The 21,359-nt window shown below is 41.8% G+C and overlaps 1 protein-coding gene across 1 annotated transcript in view; it reads left to right on the top strand.

The window, feature by feature from the left end:
* bcorl1 (BCL6 corepressor-like 1) overlaps positions 1 to 21,359 on the top strand; it is a 42,612-nt gene that overhangs the window by 3,497 nt on the left and 17,756 nt on the right. The gene's annotated exons all lie outside the window — the stretch shown is intronic.

Raw genomic sequence — 21,359 nt, 5'->3', positions numbered from 1 at the left:
GAATCTGCCATAGGTAAGCAGCTTGGTTTGAAGAAATCAACTGTGAGAGCAATTATTGGGAAATGGAAGACATACAAGACCACTGATAATCTCCCTCGATCTGGGGCTCCACGCAAGATCTCACCCGTGGGGTCAAAATGATCACAAGAACGGTGAGCAAAAATCCCAGAACCACACGGGGGGACCTAGTGAATGACCTGCAGAGAGCTGGGACCAAAGTAACAAAGCCTACTATCAGTAACGCACTACGCCGCCAGGGACTCAAATCCTGCAGTGCCAGACGTGTCCCACTGCTTAAGCCAGTACATGTCCAGGCCCGTCTGAAGTTTGCTAGAGAGCATTTGGATGATCCAGAATAAGATTGGGAGAATGTCATATGGTCAGATGAAACCAAAATATAACTTTTTGGTAAAAACTCAACAGGTTGTGTTTGGAGGACAAAGAATGCTGAGTTGCATCCAAAGAACACCATACCTACTGTGAAGCATGGTGGTGGAAACATCTTGCTTTGGGGCTGTTTTTCTGCAAAGGGACCAGGACGACTGATCCGTGTAAAGGAAAGAATGAATGGGGCCATGTATTGTGAGATTTTGAGTGAAAACCCTCTTCCATCAGCAAGGGCATTGAAGATGAAACGTGGCTGGGTCTTTCAGCATGACAATGATCCCAAACACACCGCCCGGGCAACGAAGGAGTGACTTCGTAAGAAGCATTTTAAGGTCCTGGAGTGGCCTAGCCAGTCTCCAGATCTCAACCCCATAGAAAATCTTTGGAGGGAGTTGAAAGTCCGTGTCGCCCAGCAACAGCCCCAAAACATCACTGCTCTAGAGGAGATCTGCATGGAGGAATGGGCCAAAATATCAGCAACAGTGTGTGACAACCTTGTGAAGACTTACAGAAAACGTTTGACCTCTGTCATTGCCAACAAAGGGTATATAACAAAGTATTGAGAAACTTTTGTTATTGACCAAATACTTATTTTCCACCATCATTTGCAAATAAATTCATAAAAAATCCTACAATGTGATTTTCTGGATTTCTTTTTCTCATTTTGTCTGTCATAGTTGAAGTGTACCTATGATATGAATTACAGGCCTCTCTCATCTCCAAATTTGAGATTTTTGGTTCCAACCGCCGTATCTTTGTGAGACGCAGAGTAGATGAACAGATGATCTCCGCATGTATGGTTCCCACCGTGAAGCATGGAGGAGGGTGTGGGGGTGCTGTGCTGGTGACACTGTTGTGATTTATTTAGAATGCAAGGCACACTTAACCAGCATGGCTACTAGAGGTCGACCGATTATGATTTTTCAACGCCGATACCGATTATTGGAGGAACAAAAAAAAGCTGATACCGATTAATCGGCCGATTGTTTTACTTTTATTTGTGATCATGACAATTACAACAATACTGAATGAACACTTATTTTAACTTAATATAATACATCAATAAAATCAATTTTGCCTCAAGTAAATAATGACACATGTTCAATTTGGTTTAAATAATGCAAAAACAAAGTGTTGGAGAAGAAAGTAAAAGTGCAATATGTGCTATGTAAGAAAGCTAACGTTTCAGTTCCTTGCTCAGAACATGAGAACATATGAAAGCTAGTGGTTCCTTTTAACATGAGTCTTCAATATTCCCAGGTAAGAAGTTTTAGGTTGTAGTTATTATAGGACTATTTCCCTCTATACCATTTGTATTTCATTAACCTTTGACTATTGGATGTTCTTATAGGCACTTTAGTATTGCCAGTGTAACAGTATAGCTTCTGTCCCTCTCCTCGCACCTCCCTGGGCTCGAACCAGCAACACAACGACTACTGCGTTACCCATGCAGAGCAAGGGGAAAAACTACTAGAAGGCTCAGAGCGAGTGACGTTTGAAACACTATTAGCGTGCACTAACTAGCTAGCCATTTCACTTTGGTTACACCAGCCTCATCTCGGGAGTTGATAGGCTTGAAGTCATAAACAGCGCAATGCTTGACGCATAACGAAGAGCTGCTGGCAAAATGCACAAAAGTGCTGTTTGAATGAATGTTTACGCGCCTGCTTCTGCCTACCACCGCTCAGTCAGATACTTAGATGCTTGTATGCTCAGTCGGATTATATGCGATGTAGGACACGCTAGATGATATCTAGTAATATCATCAACCATGTGTAGTTAACTAGTGATTATGATTGATTGTTTTTTATGAGATAAGTTTAATGCTAGCTAGCAACTTACCTTGGCTTACTGCATTTGCGTAACAGGCAGTCTCCTTGTGGAGTGCAACGAGAGAGAGGCAGGTCGTTATTGCGTTGGACTAGTTAACTGTAAAGTTGCAAGATTGGATCCCCCGAGCTGACAAGGTGAAAATCTGTTTTTCTGCCCCTGAACAGGCAGTTAACCCACTGTTCCTAGGCCATCATTGAAAATAAGAATTTGTTCTTAACTGACTTGCCTGGTTAAATAAAGGTAAAATTAAAAAATTAAAAATATAAGGACATCAGTCAATTGAAATAAATTCATTAGGCCCTAATCTATGGATTTCACATGACTGGGCAGGGGCGGGCCTGGGAGAGCATGGCACACCCACTTGGGAGCCAGACCCAGCCAATCAGATTGACTTTCCCCCCACAAATGGGCTTTATGACAGACAAAAATACTCATCAGCTGTCTGGGTGGCTGGTCTCAGACTATCCTGCAGGTGAAGAAGCCGGATGTGGAGGTCCTGGGCTGGCATGGTTACACGTGGTCTGTGGTTGTGAAACCGGTTGGACGTACTGCCAAATTCTCTAAAACAACTTATGGTAGAGACATTTTAGTGGCCTTTTATTGTCCCCAGCACAAGGTACACCTGTGTAATGATCATGCTTTTTAATCAGCTTCTTGATATGCCACACCTGTCAGGTGGATAGATTATCTTGGCAAAGGAGAAATGCTCACTAACAGGGATATAAACAAATTTGTGCACACAATTGGACATACATAATGAGGGTAATTCATGAATTGTATTATTGGTTATTTTAACCAATGCATTAAATTGATCATTTTTTACCCAAATGCAATGGGTTATCTAATCAACCAACATTTGGTTTAACTCTAACCCAATAGCTGGTTTCATAATAACCCATCTATATTCTTATTTGTATTTATTTTCTCCCTATTTTAATACTATTGTCATTAATTTAAGCAACCATACAATATTTAGATACTGAATGATGAAAGTAATGGATAATACAATGCATTAACAAGCATAAATAATTTTTATTTCCTGCTAATAAAAGGTTTTCATACCATGTCAATGTGATTATTAATATTTAATAGTTGTATTTAATAGCTTTACACTTTAAACCCCTACCCATCAATACCCCACTCCCATTCCTTAACACATGGGATGTAAAATAAAAGTTAGAAAAAGACAAATACAGGTCCAGCAAGCAGTGCTTCCCCTATATTAATTTAGCATTGGCGCATCGCTGCTGCTAAATTGTTGCCCTCACTGCAACAAAAAAAAACTGTCAACTGGGTGGGACTTCCTATGGGTTAAGGAAGGATCACATAATTCCATCCAGTTAATCGGGAGTGCTCAGACAATGAATTATACTTGTGAGCAAACATTCCATAACCGCAGGTGGCAGTAAATTGTGAACCTTGTCTTTATACCCGTTCAAACAACACACTTCAGGTGGCAGTGTGCACCCTTTCAGTTTGTTTACCAACTCATAGAAGTAGTAGGTGAAGAAAAATTTACTACTTCAAAATGGAGATGGCCTCAATGGCACTGCCCATTCTCTCACAGACACCATAATGGGACAGATGCAATGTTGCGTCCTCTAAATATCGCTATGAGATAACGCTATTAATAGATTTATGTAATAATTGTTAGCAAAGATGCAGTAACGTTACACTAGTTAAATTATAGTTGGGTTTAATATAGAATTCTCTGGTGATGTAATTGAGATCAAGAGATAATTAATTAAACTGAACATAATAAAATGTTCATGCATTTTGGAGTAGAATGTCCCCAGTAGTGACCTTCAACAAAAATGTAATCTCCCGGGGGGCATGGCCCCGGACCCCCCTGGCAAGACCACAGCTTGTATACTTACATGTTGTATTATTATTATTGGGGCGGCAGGGTAGCCTAGTGGTTATAGCGTTGGACTAGTAACCGGAAGGTTGCAAGTTCAAATTCCCGAGCTAACAAGGTACAAATCTGTCGTTCTGCCCCTGAACAGGCAAGTCAATTAAGAACAAACATGGTTAACTAACCCACTGTTCCTAGGCTGCCATTGAAAATAAGAGTTTGTTCTTAACTGACTTGCCTGTTCAGGGGCAGAACGACAGATGTGTACCTTGTCAGCTTAACTAACCCACTGTTCCTAGGCCATCATTGAAAATAAGAGTTTGTTCTTAACTGACTTGCCTAGTTAAATAAATGTAAAATAAAAAAATTAGGGGTGAATAATTTCCCCATCCATTCTGTATGACCATGGAGGCAGGATGGCAGGTACCACCTTCAGGGCCACATCACAAAACCGGTACCAAATTATTGATGTGATCAAAAAAACATTGGATCAGGGCATTGGTATGTCAATTTCCATAAAGAACAAGAAAAGTATGATGTCGAAAAGCATAATTATTATTGGACTAGTATATTTTTCATTGTCTTACCATTAGAAGGGTTTCAGCATCCTTTGCCAGGTCACTTGCCCTTCTCTCCCCCTATGGAAGACAACAACAAGTCCGATGAAACTCTATCACAGGTCACCCCTGCATTTGATGAAATACAATATACAGTTGAAGTTGGAAGTTAACATACACCTTAGCCAAGTACATTTAAACTCAGTTTCACAATTCCTGACATTTAATCCTAGTAAAAATTCCCTGTCTTAGGTCAGTTAGGGTCACCACTTTGTTTTAAGAATGTGAAATGTCAGAATAATAGTAGAGAGTGATTTATTTCAGCTTTTATGTCTTTCATCACATTCCCAGTGGGTCATAAGTTTACATACTCTCAATTAGTATTTGGTAGCATTGCCTTTAAATTGTTTAACATGGGTCAAAGGTTTCGGGTAGCCTTCCACAAGCTTCCCACAATAAGTTGGGTGAATTTTGGCCCATTCCTCCTGACAGAGCTGATGTAACTGAGTCAGGTTTCTAGGCCTCCTTGCTCACACGGTTTTTCAGTTCTGCCCACAAATTGTCTATAACATTGAGGTCAGGGCTTTGTGATGGCCACTCCAGTACCTTGACTTTGTTGTCCCTAAGCCATTTTGCCATAACTTTGGAGGTATGCTTGGGGTTATTGTCCATTTGGAAGACCCATTTGCAACCAAGCTTTAACTTCCTGGCTGATGTCTTGAGATGTTGCGTCAATATATCCACATAATTTTCCTAGCTCATGATGCCATCTATTTTGTGAAGTGCACGAGTCCCTCCTGCAGCAAAGCACCCCCACAACATGATGCTGCCACCCCCGTGCTTCACGGTTGGGATGGGGTTCTTCGGCTTGCAAGCCTTCCCCTTTTTCCTCCAAACATAACGATGGTCATTATGACCAAACAGTTCTATTTTCTCTTCATCAGACCAGAGGACATTTCTCCAAAAAGTATGATCTTTGTCCCCATGTGCAGTTGCAAACCGTAGTCTGGCTTTTTTATGGCGGTTTTGGAGCAGTAGCTTCTTTCTTGCTGATCGGCCTTTCAGGTTTTGTCGATATAGGACTCGTTTTACTGTGGATATAGAGACTTTTGTACCTGTTTACTCCAGCATCTTCACATTTCCTCCAGCATCTTCACAAGGTCCTTTACTGTTGTTCTAGGATTGATTAGCACTTTTCGCACCAAAGTATGTTCATCTCTAGGAGACAGAATGTGTCTCCTTCCTGAGCAGTATGACGGCTGTGTGGTCCCATGGTGTTATTACTTGCGTACTATTGTTTGTAGAGATGAACATGGTACCTTCAGGCATTTGGAAATTGCTCCTATGGATGAATCAAACTTGTGATACCATTTTTCTACAATTTTTTTCTGAGGTCTTGGCTGATTTCTTTTGATTTTCCCATTATGTCAAGCAAAGAGTCACTGAGTTTGAAGGTAAGCCTTGAAATACATCCACAGGCACACCTCCAATTGACTTAAATTATGTAAATTAGCCTACCAGAAGCTTCTAAAGCCATGACATACAGTGGGGCAAAAAAGTATTTAGTCAGCCACCAATTGTGCAAGTTCTCCCAATTAAAAAGATGAGAGAGGCCTGTAATTTCCATCATAGGTACACTTCAACTATGACAGACAAAATGAGAAAAAAATTCCAGAAAATCACATTGTAGGATTTTTTATGAATTTATTTGCAAATTATGGTGGAAAATAAGTATTTGGTCACCTACAAACAAGCAAGATTCCTGGCTCTCACAGACCTGTAACTTCTTCTTTAAGAGGCTCCTCTGTCCTCCACTCGTTACCTGTATTAATGGCGCCTGTTTGAACTTGTTATCAGTATAAAAGACACCTGTCCACAACCTCAAACAGTCCCACTGTAATTTTCTGGAATTTTACAAGCTGTTTAAAGGCACTGTCAACTAATGTAAACTTCTGACCCACTGGAATTGTGATCCAGGGATTTATAAGTGAAATAATCTGTGAAATTACATGTGTCATGTGCAAAGTAGATGTCCTAACCCAATTGCCAAAACTATAGTTTGTTAGCAAGAATTTTGTGGAGTGGTTGAAAAACTAGTTTTAATGACTCCAACCTAAGTGCATGTAAACTTCCGACTTCAACTGTATATATTTATTTGAAACAATGTCTTAAACTGAAGAAATACAGTGCCTTCACAAAGTATTCATACCCCTTGACTTATTCCACATTTTGTTGTGGTACTGCCTGAATTCAAAATCGATTAAATATTTTTTTTTCTCACCCATCTACACACGATACCCTATAATGACAAAGTGAAAACATAATATTATTTTAAAAATTAATGAGTATGAAATATATAAATAAATAATTTACACAAGTATTCACACCCCTGCGTCAATACATGTTAGAATCACCTTTGGCAGAGATTACAGCTGTGAGTCTTTCTGAGTAATTCTCTAAGAGCTTTGCGCACCTGGATTGTACAATATTTGGTCATTATTCTTTTCAAAATTCTTCAGGCTCTGTCTAAATGATTGTTGATCATTGATAGACTACCATTTTCAAATCGTGCCATAGATTTTCAAGCAGATTTAAGTCAAATATGTAACTCGGCCACTCTTGAGCATTCACTGTCTTGGTAAGCAACTCCATTGTAGATGTTTGCCTTTTTTTAGGTTATTGTCTTTCTGAAAGGTGAATTCATCTCCCAGTGTCTGTTGGGAAGCAGACCGAATCAGGATTCTGAACTCTAGGATTTTGCCTGTGCTTAGCTCCATTCCTTAAATGTTTTATCCTGGAAAACTCCCCATTCATTAACAAGTACAAGCATACCCATAACATGATACAGCCACCATGTTGTATTGGATTTGCCTCAAACATGTATTTAACCTTTATTTAACTAGGCAAGTCAGTTAACCTCTCTAGGTTATGTGGGATGCTAGCGTCCCACCTGGCCAACATCCAGTGAGATTGCAGAGCGCCAAATTCAAATACAGAAATACTCATTATAAAAATTCAGAAAAGATACAACTATTTTACATAGCTTTAAATATTAACTTATTGCGAATCCAACCTCGGTGTCAGATTTCAAAAATGCTTTACGGCAAAAGCATACCTTATGATTATTTGAGAACATCGCCAGTAGACAAATCATTACAAATAATAACCAGCCAAGTAGAAGAGTTACACAACTCAGAAACAGAGATAAAATTAATCACTTACCTTTGATTATCTTCATATGGTTGCACTCAAAAAACATTATTTTATTCAATAAATGTTCATTTTGTTCGATAAAGTCTCTTCATATCCAAAAACCTGCGTTTTGTTCCCGCGTTTTCTTCAGTAATCCACAGGCTCAAACGCAGTCACAACAGGCAGACAAAAAAATAATAATTGTATCCGTAAAGTTCATAGAAACATGTCAAACGATGTTTATATTCAACCCTCAGGTTGTTTTCAGCCTAAATAATCGATAATATTTCAACCAGACAATAACGTCATCAGTATAAAAGGTAAACAAGAAAGGCACTCTCTCGGTCACGTGCATGAATAAGCTCTGTGACATGGCAGGGTCCACTCATTCAGACTGCTCTTACTCCCTCATTTTTCAGACTACAAGCCTGAAACAATTTCTAAAGACTTGACATCTAGTGGAAGGCATAGGAACTGCAATTTGGGTCCTAAGTCAATGGACACTATAATGGCATTGAGTAGAAAACTACAACAACAACAAAAAATCCTACTTCCTGAATGGATATCTTCTCAGGTTTTCTCCTGCCAAATCAGTTATGTTATACTCACAGACACTATTTTAACGGTTTTGGAAACTTTAGAGTGTTTTCTATCCAAATCTACCAATTATATGCATATCCTATCTTCTGGGCCTGAGTAGTAGGCAGTTTAATTTGGGCACGCTTTTCATCCAAAATTCCAAATGCTGGCCCCTACCCTAGAGAAGTTAAGAACAAATTCTTATTTACAATGACGGCCTTGTGTTCAGGACAACTTTCTTTTCAGTATTACTTTAGTGCCTTGTTGGAAACAGGATGTATGTTTTGGAATATTTGTATCATGTACAGGCTTCCTTCTTTTCACTCTGTCAATTAACTGAGTTGAGGAAGGACACCTGTATCTTTGTAGTGATAACTTCACCATGCTCAAAGGGATATTCAATGTCTGCTTTTTTACATTTTTGCCCTTCTTTGCGAGGCATTGGAAAACCTCCCTAGTCGGGGTTTAATCTGTGTTTGAAATTCACTGCTCGACTGAGGGACCTTACAGATAATTATATGTTTGGGGTACAGAGATGATGTAGTCATTCAAAAATAATTTATCAAAATCATTATTGCACACAGAGTGAGTCAATGCAATTCATGTGACTTGTTAAGCACATTTCTACTCCTGAACTTATTTAGACATGCCATAGCAAATGGGTTGAATACTTTCGGCTTTTCAATTTTCATTCATTTGTAAAACTTTCGTAAAACATAATTCCACTTTGACATTATGGGGTATTGTGTGTAGGCCAGCGACAAAACATATAAATTGAATCCATTTTAAATTCAGGCTGTAACACAACAAAATGTGGTAAAAGTCAGGGGTGTGAATACTTTCTTTTAACATTAGCCTAAGAAGAAGATGACAAAGGTTAAGACAAGATAATTTTAATATTGCATAACTCTTTGAAACAATGGGACCAGCTATGCTAGTTTGCAACGGCGCTGGTCATAGCAACGGCACAAGTAGTTAGCAACGGCACTAGTAGTTAGCAACGGCACTAGTAGTTAGCAACGGCACTAGTAGTTAGCAACGGCACTAGTAGTTAGCAACGCCGCTGGTCTCATAAATGTGTTTATTTTTCGAAAAGCTTCCATATGGAATCATAACTTGTCTTAACCTTTGTTATCTTCAACCTAGACGTTAGCTAGCTTATGCTAGAAGCTATCTAGCTAGCAATTGCTGTAAAGTCACCAGAATTATTTCAAATAACGATTGAGGTAGTCGATTGAGGTATGTTATCTAGCTAAACAATTAGCTCATTTAAATAACTATAAATAAAGGTTACCTTACCCGTTTGTTTCTGTCCAGTGGCACAATAAGTGGCAATGGGTTTTGCAGAGAGTTGCCGTCCCCCGGTATCCGACTGTTGGGGTTTGATTACAAATGCCTGTCATGAGATTAATTGACTTGTACCCAACCTGTTGAGTTACTGCTAAAACAACCCAACAAGCAGGAAATAACCCCCAAAAAATCAGCAACCATTCTATCGGATTGTGGAAATAATATGTTTTTTCTGTGTACGCCTATTGTGCCTCAATGAAAGGGCCAGGTTGTAATGCTTTTCAAATGATGAAATATACTGCATCTCTAAAATGACCCTTATCTTACATCAGTACTCTTGAGTGATGTCAAAAACTTAAGCATAGGTCTACAGTGCCTTCGGAAAGTATTCAGACCCCTGGACTTTTCCCACATTTTGTTACATTACAGCCGTATCCTAAAATTGATTAAAACAACATTTTTCATCAACAATCTACACACAATACAATTTAAAAAAACAGATACCTTATTTACATAAGTATTCAGACCCTTTGCTATGAACTTGAAATAGAGCTCAGGTACAACCTATTTGCATTGATCATCCTTGAGATGTTTCTACAACTTCATTGTAGTCCACCTGTGGTAAATTCAATTGATTGGACATGATTTGGAAAAGCACACACCTGTCTATATAAAGGTCCCACAGTTGACAGTGCATGTAAGAGCAAACATCATGCCATGAGGTCGAAGGAATTGTACGTAGAGCTACGAAACAGGATTGTGTCGAGGCTACCAAAACATTTCTGCAGTATTGAAGGTCACAAAGAACACAGTGGCCTCCATCATTCTTAAATGGAAGAAGTTAGGAACCACCAAGACTCTTCCTAGAGCTGGCCGCCCGGCCAAACTGAGCAATCGGAGGAGAAGGGCCTTGGTCAGGGGGGTGACAGAGAACCCGATGGTTCCTCTGACAGAGCTCTAGAGTTCCTCTGTGGAGATTGGAAAATCTTCCAAAAGGACAACCATCTCTGCAGCACTCCACCAATCAGGCCTTTATGGTAGAGTGGCCAGATGGAAGCCACTCATCAGTAAAAGGCGCATGATAGCCCGCTTGGAGTTTGCCAAAATGCACCTAAAGACTCTCAGACCATGAGAAACCATATTCTGTGGTCTGATGAAACCAAGATTTAACTCTTTCGCCTGATTGCCAAGCATCACGTTAGACTTGGGCAAAGGTTCACCTTCAAAAAGGACAACACCCCTAAGCACACAGCCAAGACAACGCAATAGTGGCTCCAGGGCTGTCCTTGAGTGGCCTAGCCAGAGCCCAGACTTGAACCCGATCGGACATCTCTGAAGAGACCTGAAAATAGCTGTGCAGCGACGCTCCCCATCCAACCTGACAGAGCTTGAGAGGATCTGCAGAGAGGAATGGGAGAAACTCCCCAAATACAGGTGTGCCAAGCTTGTAGTGTCATACCCAAGAAGACTCGAGGCTGTAGTGCTGCCAAAGGTGCTTCAACAAAGTAATCAAATCAAATTTATTTATATAGCCCTTCGTACATCAGCTGATATCTCAAAGTGCTGTACAGAAACCCAGCCTAAAACCCCAAACAGCAAGCAATGCAGGTGTAGAAGCACGGTGGCTAGGAAAAACTCCCTAGAAAGGCCAAAACCTAGGAAGAAACCTAGAGAGGAACCAGGCTATGTGGGGTGGCCAGTCCCAGAACATGGACAAGATGTTCAAATGTTCATAAATGACCAGCATGGTCGAATAATAATAAGGCAGAACAGTTGAAACTGGAGCAGCAGCACGGCCAGGTGGACTGGGGACAGCAAGGAGTCATCATGTCAGGTAGTCCTGGGACATGGTCCTAGGGCTCAGGTCCTCCGAGAGAGAGAAAGAAAGAGAGAATTAGAGAAAGCACACTTAAATTCACACAGGACACCGAATAGGACAGGAGAAGTACTCCAGATATAACAGACTGACCCTAGCCCCCCGACACATAAACTACTGCAGCATAAATACTGGAGGCTGAGACGGGAGGGGTCAGGAGACACTGTGGCCCCATCCGAGGACACCCCCGGACAGTGCCAAACAGGAAGGATATAACCCCACCCACTTTGCCAAAGCACAGCCCCCACACCACTAGAGGGATATCTTCAACCACCAACTTACCATCCTGAGACAAGACTGAGTATAGCCCACAAAGATCTCCGCCATGGCACAACCCAAGGGGGGGCGCCAACCCAGACAGGATGACCACATCAGTGAATCAACCCACTCAGGTGACGCACCCCTTCCAGGGATGGCATGAGAGAGCCCCAGTAAGCCAGTGACTCAGCCCCTGTAATAGGGTTAGAGGCAGAGAATCCCAGTGGAAAGAGGGGAACCGGCCTGGCAGAGACAGCAAGGGCGGTTCGTTGCTCCAGAGCCTTTCCGTTCACCTTCCCACTCCTGCGCCAGACTACACTCAATCATATGACCCACTGAATAGATGAGTCTTCAGTAAAGACTTAAAGGTTGAGACTGAGTTTGCGTCTGACATGGGTAGGCAGACCGTTCCATAAAAATGGAGCTCTATAGGAGAAAGCCCTGCCTCCAGCTATTTGCTTAGAAATTCTAGGGACAATAAGGAGGCCTGCGTCTTGTGACCGTAGCGTACGTGTAGGTATGTATGGCAGGACCAAATCAGAGAGATAGGTAGGAGCAAGCCCATCTAATGCTTTGTAGGTTAGCAGTAAAACCTTGAAATCAAGGAGGCTAACTCTGGAGTAATATGATCACATTTTTTGGTTCTAGTCAGGATTCTAGCAGCCGTATTTAGCACTAACTAAATAGTTTATTTAGTGCTTTATCCGGGTAGCCGGAAAGTAGAGCATTGCAGTAGTCTAACCTAGAAGTGACAAAAGCATGGATACATTTTTCTGCATCATTTTTGGACAGAAAGTTTCAGATTTTTGCAATGTTACGTAGATGGAAAAAAGCTGTCCTTGAAATGGTCTTGATATGTTCTTCAAAAGAGAGATCAGGGTCCAGAGTAACGCCGAGGTCCTTCACAGTTTTATTTGAGACGACTGTACAACCATTAAGATTAATTGTCAGATTCAACAGAATATCTCTTTGTTTCTTGGGACCTAGAACAAGCATCTCTGTTTTGTCCGAATTTAAAAGTAGAAAGTTTGCAGCCATCCACTTCCTTATGTCTGAAACACATGCTTCTAGCAAGGGCAATTTTGGGGCTTCACCATGTTTCATTGAAATGTACAGCTGTGTGTCATCCGCATAGCAGTGAAAGTTAACATTATGTTTTCGAATGACATCCCCAAGAGGTAAAATATATAGTGAAAACAAGTGGTCCTAAAACGGAACCTTGAGGAACACCAAAATTTACAGTTGATTTGTCAGAGGACAAACCATTCACAGAGACAAACTGATATCTTTCCGACAGATAAGATCTAAACCAGGCCAGAACTTGTCCGTGTAGACCAATTTGGGTTTCCAATCTCTCCAAAAGAATGTGGTGATCGATGGTATCAAAAGCAGCACTAAGGTCTAGGAGCACGAGGACAGATGCAGAGCCTCGGTCCGATGCCGTTAAAATGTAATTTACCACCTTCACAAGTGCAGTCTCAGTGCTATGATGGGGTCTAAAACCAGACTGAAGCATTTCGTATACATTGTTTGTCTTCAGGAAGGCAGTGAGTTGCTGCACAACAGCCTTTTCTAAAAATTTTGAGTGGAATGGAAGATTCGATATAGGCCGATAGTTTTTTATATTTTCTGGGTCAGGGTTTGGCTTTTTCAAGAGAGGCTTTATTACTGCCACTTTTAGTGAGTTTGGTACACATCCGGTGGATAGAGAGCCGTTTATTATGTTCAACATAGGAGGGCCAAGCACAGGAAGCAGCTCTTTCAGTAGTTTAGTTGGAATAGGGTCCAGTATGCAGCTTGAAGGTTTAGAGGCCATGATTATTTTCATCATTGTGTCAAGAGATATAGTACTAAAACACTTGAGCATCTCTCTTGATCCTAGGTCCTGGCAGAGTTGTGCAGACTCAGGACAACTGAGCTTTGAAGGAATACGCAGATTTAAAGAGTCCGTAATTTGCTTTCTAATAATCATGATCTTTTCCTCAAAGAAGTTCATGAATTTATCACTGCTAAAGTGAAAGCCATCCTCTCTTGGGGAATGCTGCTTTTTAGTTAGCTTTGCGACAGTATCAAAAAGGAATTTCGGATTGTTCTTATTTTCCTCAATTAAGTTAGAAAAATAGGATGATCGAGCAGCAGTAAGGGCTCTTCGGTACTGCACGGTACTGTCTTTCCAAGCTAGTCGGAAGACTTCCAGTTTGGTGTGGCGCAATTTCCGTTCCAATTTTCTGGAAGCTTGCTTCAGAGCTCGGGTATTTTCTGTGTACCAGGGAGCTAGTTTCTTATGAGAAATGTTTTTAATTTTTAGGGGTGCAACTGCATCTAGGGTATTGCGCAAGGTTAAATTGAGTTCCTCAGTTAGGTGGTTAACTGATTTTTGTTCTCTGGCGTCCTTGGGTAGACAGAGGGAATCTGGAAGGACATCAAGGAATCTTTGTGTTGTCTGTGAATTTATAGCACGACTTTTGATGTTCCTTGGTTGGGGTCAGAGCAGATTAATTGTTGCAAACGTAATAAAATGGTGGTCCGATAGTCCAGGATTATGAGGAAAAACATTAAGATCCACAACATTTATTCCATGGGACAAAACTAGGTCCAGAGTATGACTGTGACAGTGAGTGGGTCCAGAGACATGTTGGACAAAACCCACTGAGTCGATGATGGCTCCGAAAGCCTTTTGGAGTGGGTCTGTGGACTTTTCCATGTGAATATTAAAGTCACCAAAGATTAGAATATTATCTGCTATGACTACAAGGTCCGATAGGAATTCGGGGAACTCAATGAGGAACGCTGTATATGGCCCAGGAGGCCTGTAAACAGTAGCTATAAAAAGTGATTGAGTAGGCTGCATAGATTTCATAACTAGAAGCTCAAAAGACGAAAACATCCTTTTTTTTTTCTTTTTTTTTTGCTATTGTAAATGTTGGCAACACCTCTGCCTTTGTGGGATGCACGGGGGATATGGTCACTAGTGTAGCCAGGAGGTGAGGTCTCATTTAACACAGTAAATTCATCAGGCTTAAGCCATGTTTCAGTCAGGCCAATCACATCAAGATTATGATCAGTGATTAGTTCATTGACTATAATTGCCTTTGAAGTAAGGGATCTAACATTAAGTAGCCCTATTTTGAGATGTGAGGTATCATGATCTCTTTCAATAATGACAGGAATGGAGGTGGTCTTTATCCTAGTGAGATTGCTAAGGCGAACACCGCCATGTTTAGTTTTGCCCAACCTAGGTCGAGGCACAGACACGGTCTCAATGGTGATAGCTGAGCTGACTACACTGACTGTGCTAGTGGCAGACTCCACTATGCTGGCAGGCTGGCTAACAGCCTGCTGCCTGGCCTGCACCCTATTTCATTGTGGATCTAGAGGAGTTAGAGCCCTGTCTATGTTGGTAGATAAGATGAGAGCATCCCTCCAGCTAGGATGGAGTCCGTCACTCCTCAGCAGGTCAGGCTTGGTCCTGTTTGTGGGTGAGTCCCAGAAAGAGGGCCAATTATCTACAAATTCTATCTTTTGGGAGGGGCAGAAAACAGTTTTCAACCAGCGATTGAGTTGTGAGACTCTGCTGTAGAGCTCATCCCTCCCCCTAACTGGGAAGGGGCCAGAGACAATTACTCAATGCCGATCTTTCTAGCTGATTTACACACAGAAGATATGTTGCGCTTGGTGATCTCTGACTGTTTCATCCTAACATAGTTGGTGCCGACGTGGATAACAATATCTCTATACTCTCTACACTCGCCAGTTTTAGCTTTAGCCAGCACCATCTTCAGATTAGCCTTAACGTCGGTAGCCCTGCCCCCTGGTAAACAGTGTATGATCGCTGGATGATTCGTTTTAAGTCTAATACTGCGGGTAATGGAGTCGCCAATGACTAGAGTTTTCAATTTGTCAGAGCTAATGATGGGGAGCTTCGGCGTCTCAGACCCCGTAACGGGAGGAGTAGAGACCAGAGAAGACTCGGCCTCTGACTCCGACTCGCTGCTTAATGGGGAAAACCAGTTGAAAGTTTCTGTCGGCTGAATGAGCGACACCGGTTGAGCATTCCTACAGCATTTCCTTCCAGAAACCGTGAGAAAGTTGTCCGGCTGCGGGGACTGTGCCAGGGGATTTATACTACTATCTGTACTTTCTGGTGGCACAGATGCTGTTTCATCCTTTCCTACACTGAAATTACCCTTGCCTAACGATTGCGTCTGAAGCTGGGCTTGTAGCACAGCTATCCTCACCGTAAGGCGATCGTTCTCCTGTATATTATGAGTATAGCGACTGCAATTAGAAGGCATCATGTTAATGTTACTACTTAGCTTCGGCTGTTGGAGGTCCTGACGAACCGTGTCCAGATAAAGCGTCCGGAGTGAAAAAGTTGAGGGAAAAACAAAAATATAAACAGTAATTTAAAAGTAAAAACCGTAAAGTTGTCAGGTAGCAAAATAGGTTTACTGATTACTGAGTAAAGGGTCTTAATACTTATGTAAATGTGATATTTCCGGGGTTTTTTATATATAAATTTGCAAACATTTCTAAAAACCTGTTTTTGCTTTGTCATTGTGGAGTATTGTGTGTAGATCGATGAGGGGGAAAAACTATTAAATACATTTTAGAATAATGCTGGAACGTAACAAAATATTGAAAAAGACAAGGGGTCTGAATACCTTCCGAATGCACTGTATATCTAATGCATAGTTTTCATTGACTCCACACATTAATGATACAACTGGGAAAGTTAGATGAGATGTAAAGAAAGGTAAGGACGTGCAGGTCGAGTTCACCATTTATATTTGGAATTTGCCCTGAGGTTTCAGTCATGAAGCAGTATAAATTCATTTGAACCATTCATCCTCAGAAATTGATTTTAATCAGAATGTTCTAACAGATAAAACTGTCTGCACAGTGATAAGAAGATGAAGAAATGAATTACCATGCAAGAGGGGTCAAGGACGGGTTTAGGGCCTATATGCTGTCCTGTGACTATATGAATGAGTTTGAGCAGGAAGAGAGGTGGAGGAGTTGGGAGGACAGCGAAGGTCAATTTGAGAGAGCCCAGTTAAAATAACCATACAGAAAACAGTACCAAGTGATGTAGGTGAGACAGATGTGGGGTGCGAGGTAGAGAATGACTGATAATCGTCCAAGCCAATATATCGGGCCATATTGGCCTTTTCTAGTCTATCAGCCCTGCTGCTATGCCAGCCGCCACTCACTGCCTGAGCCACGAGCACTGTACAATGCAGAGGAATATCTAGCTGGGAAAATCAGCAGCAAGCTAGCTCATTCTCTAACAGAAAGGAGCAGTATTAAGAAATTGATAAATTAACACGGTGATAAAAATCTAATTCCTGTTGAAAATATTAGTTTAGTTAATTCACTAATAATAAGGCTTGTGTCAACGTGCCTGGACATGCATGCAATAAGCAAGCTAGCTAAGCATGTAGCTATGTGACCTGTTAGAAAGATTATGATAAGTAATCCTTTCATCTGTGGTGTTTGCTATCTAGCTGTATTATCTACTATGCTAGCTAGCTAGCTGGCTAGATAAACGTGGTGCTAAAATATCAGATATGAGCTAACATCTGGTTATCATTTTGAACATGCAGCGTTTTTGGCAACGAGCCATCTGACTTGGGGTGCAACGTTAGCTATTTACTGGTGTGCTAGTGTGCAGCCGCAATTGTACCCGTCAATTGACAATTGATAGTCGGATTAGATGATTGTCGTAATAGAGAAAGAAGGAATTGTTTTAAACTGCCTAAATAAAGGTCGGCAATAGGTTTAGCTACCTAAGAATCTTCCTGCGTGTTTATGTCCAAGAAAGCTGTAGATCAGTGCACGTGTGTGCATTCTCACCTCTCAAACTACGGGCAGATTTGAGTCATTTAGAAAGAACATGCAACGTTGTTTCATCTTTTTGCCTGCCCTCGCTCTCCTTGTTAAATATTATGCAAATGTATGGCTTGGTAGCAAATGTCGTCGCCATTGAGCTAGTTCTCATAGTAGCAGTAAACAGCACCAAGTGATATGAGCAATGGAGAGAGATATGAAGGGAATGGAGTTACAGCCTAGTTCTATCCAATTGTAGCAGTAGGATCAAGTTAAAACCTGTTTCTTAACAGATAGCTGAACTAGCCAATTGAGTTGTTTCAATTTTTGTCCTGGCAGCTGAGTTGTTTAGAGATGTGTCCTGACAGTTGAAAATGCATCCGTGATCACAAATCATGACCTTAAGTTGGACCCATGGGTCAGCAGTGCCTACAGTATATGATGTCCTTCCATACAGGTGTGACATGCTGGAGTGACTCATTGGGGCGGCAGGTAGCCTGGCGGGTAGGAGCGTTGGGCCAGTAACCAAAAGGTTGCTGGATTGAATCCCCAAGCTGACAAGGTAAAAAATCTGTTGTTCTGCCCCTGAGCAAGGAAGTTAACCCACTGTTCTCCGGGCGTGTCGATTAAGGCAGCCCCCACACCTCTCTGATCCAGAGGGGAAGACACATTTCAGTTGAATGCATTCAGTTGTACATCTGACTAGGTATCCCCCTTTCCCTTCTATGCAAATGTTGTTGATCAGTAAGCTAACATCAGTCCCAAATGGAAGGTATAATTTAACAGATGTTATTGCGGGTGTAGCGAAATACTTGTGTTCCTAGCTCCAACAGATTGTTAATCATCTCGCACAATAGACTCCACTGATCAGCCAAAACAAGCTCAATAACTCAATGCATGCACACACTTCTAATGAATATGCTTTCACCTGTATTGTGAATAGACCTAGGCCATCTTAATTTACACAGTTTATCAATAGATCTACCATTCAAATAAATACCAGTATGTTGTAATGTAATTAGATTGTTTTTACCAAAGTCAAATGTATTGTTTGATTTAAATTTTAAAAATTCACATTTATTGATATTGAATATTGGCCTAAAATAACGGTCATCGACCTCCTTGACCCCCAAAAATCGTTACTGGCATCTGCACAAAACAATCTGTATCGGTCTTGCTCTAGTGTGAGGTGGGGAAATGGTTGCCTGGCTACCCAAACTCCTTGCTTTGGCCAAACGCTACTCCACGCCCACAAACAATAGTTTCTTCCCCGCAATGAGTCTGGATCTCAGTACCTCCCCAACAATTTCTAGAAACACATTCTAACCGTTCTGATTGGTCCCAGAAACCGATGGGTTGGGCTAGAGCCAGAACACACATGGATAAAGCGGCATTTTGAAAATGTGTCATTGTCTTTGAACTACAGAATGGCGCCGGAGGGGATGGCCATCATTTTACGGGCTCCTGACCAATCGTGCTATTTTGTGTGTTTTTTTTGTGCTGATCTTAATGTTTCATATGATCGAAAATAGCTTCTGGACATCAAAACAGTGATTAGTTTTGGATGAGGAATGCAATTTCATTGAATCAGAGGTAAAGGACATGATGCTCATCCCAGACCAGGCCCAAATTCCTGTCACTCTGAGGAGGAGGGGCCGCTATAGGGGCCAGCTTGTGGGATACCTAACAAGAATGTGACGGTGAATGGATAAGTCACCCTTACCCTCCATTCTATTGGTGAACGTGCAATCACTGGAAAATAAACAGGATGAGCTCCGTTCAAGACTATCATATCAAAGGGATCTGAATAACTGTAATACCCTATGTTTCACAAGGACATGGAAAACATAAATCTAGCTGTTTTTTTCTGTACATCGGCAGATCAGAACAGCTGCGTCTGGTAAGGTGAGGGGGGGGGGGTGTTGTCAACAACAGTTGGTGGGCAATCTCTAATTTAAAGTCTCGAGGTTCTGCTTGCCTGAGTTAGAATACCTCTCATTATAAACAGTAGACCACATTATTTACCAAGAGAGTTTTCATTTATATTTTTCGTAGCAGACCACCATAGTCGATGTGCCCAAGAGCGCCGAGGTAACCTGTCTAAATGACTATCGCCCCGTAGCAATTGAATCTGTAGCCATAAAATGCTTTGAAAGGATGGTCATGGCTCACATCAACACCTTTATCCCAGACACCCTGGACCCACTCCAATTTGCATACCGCCCCAACAGATCCACAGATGACTCAATCTCTATTGCACTCCACACTGCCTTTTCCCATCTGGACAAAGGTACAAATCTACGTAAGAATGCTGTTCATTCGCTACAGCTCAGCGTTCAACACCATTGTCCTCTCCAAGCTCATTACTAAGCTAAGGACCCTGGGATTAAACACCTCGCTCTGCAGTTGGATAATGGACTTTCTGATGGGTCACCCCCAGGTGGGGAGAGTAGGCAAAAACACATGGAGGGCCTAGCACGCTCCCATTCACATCGACGGGGCTGTAGTGGAGACAGTCGAGAGCTTCAAGTTCCTCTGTGTCCACATCACTAAGGACCTATCAGGGTCCAAACACAGAGGGCACGACAACGCCTCTTCCCCCTCAGGAGGCTGAAAAGATTTGGCATGGGCCCTCAGATCCTCAAAAAGTTATACAGATGCACAATTGAAAACATCTTGACTGGCTGCATCACCGCTTGCTATGGCAACTACTCGGTATCCGACCGCAAGGCGCGACAGAGGGTCCTGCGTACAGCCTATTGCATCACTGGGTCCGTTTTCCCAGTCATCCAGGACCTCTATACCAGGCGGTGTCCAGGGAAGGCCCTAAATGTTGTCAAATATACCGCACGGCAAGCGGTACCGGAGCCCCAAGTCTGGGACCAAAAAGCTCCTGAAAAGCTTCTATCGCAAAGCCATAAGACTGCTGAACAGTTAAACCAATGGCTACTCAGACTTTCTGCTTTTTACCCCTACCTACATGTACATAGTACTTCAATCAATCAATCACCAAACCAACATGTACATACTGTATTACCTCAATCAATCACCCCAACTACCTCGTACCCCAGTACACTGACTTGGTCCCGGTACTCCTTGTATATAGCCTTGTTATTTTATTGTCACCACAAACGACTTCAACGATGGCAGTCTCAGACTTGAGTATGTAGCGAACATAGAGCAGCAGAATAATTCAGTTTGAGTCGTCAGACAAGGGAAATGATGCATTTCTGAATATCAGTAAATTGTGATTGGGGAGGGGATTGAAATTGAAGATGTCTGGAATAGGGCAAACGGGGTTGAATTCAGAGCAGTGATGGAGGTCAGTGTTAAGATGTTTGAGGTACACGTTGATTGGAGGCCAGGTTGTCAAGAGTGTGTAAACTTTATTTAACTAGGCAAGTCAGTTAAGAACAAATTCTTATTTACAATGACTGCCTACCCCGGCCAAACCTGGACAACACTGGGCCAATTGCGCGCCGCCCTATGGGACTCCCAATCACAGCCAGATGTGATACAGCCTGGATTCAAACCAGGGACTGTGACCCCTCTTGCACTGAGATGCAGTGCCTTAGACCGCTGTGCCACTCAGGAGACAGGGTGAAAGAGAGCCATTGGGGCAATGTGTACTGTCAAGTAGTGTAAGCAGGGTATGTATAACTTGACCTCAAGGGGTGAGAATATAATGTGGTCATATCAATCT

This window comes from Oncorhynchus kisutch, linkage group LG19 (assembly GCF_002021735.2).
Source record: "Oncorhynchus kisutch isolate 150728-3 linkage group LG19, Okis_V2, whole genome shotgun sequence".
Taxonomy (NCBI): Eukaryota; Metazoa; Chordata; class Actinopteri; order Salmoniformes; family Salmonidae; genus Oncorhynchus; species Oncorhynchus kisutch.
Note: the sequence above shows the minus strand (reverse complement) of the source record. Positions and strands in the feature narration are given on the sequence as shown.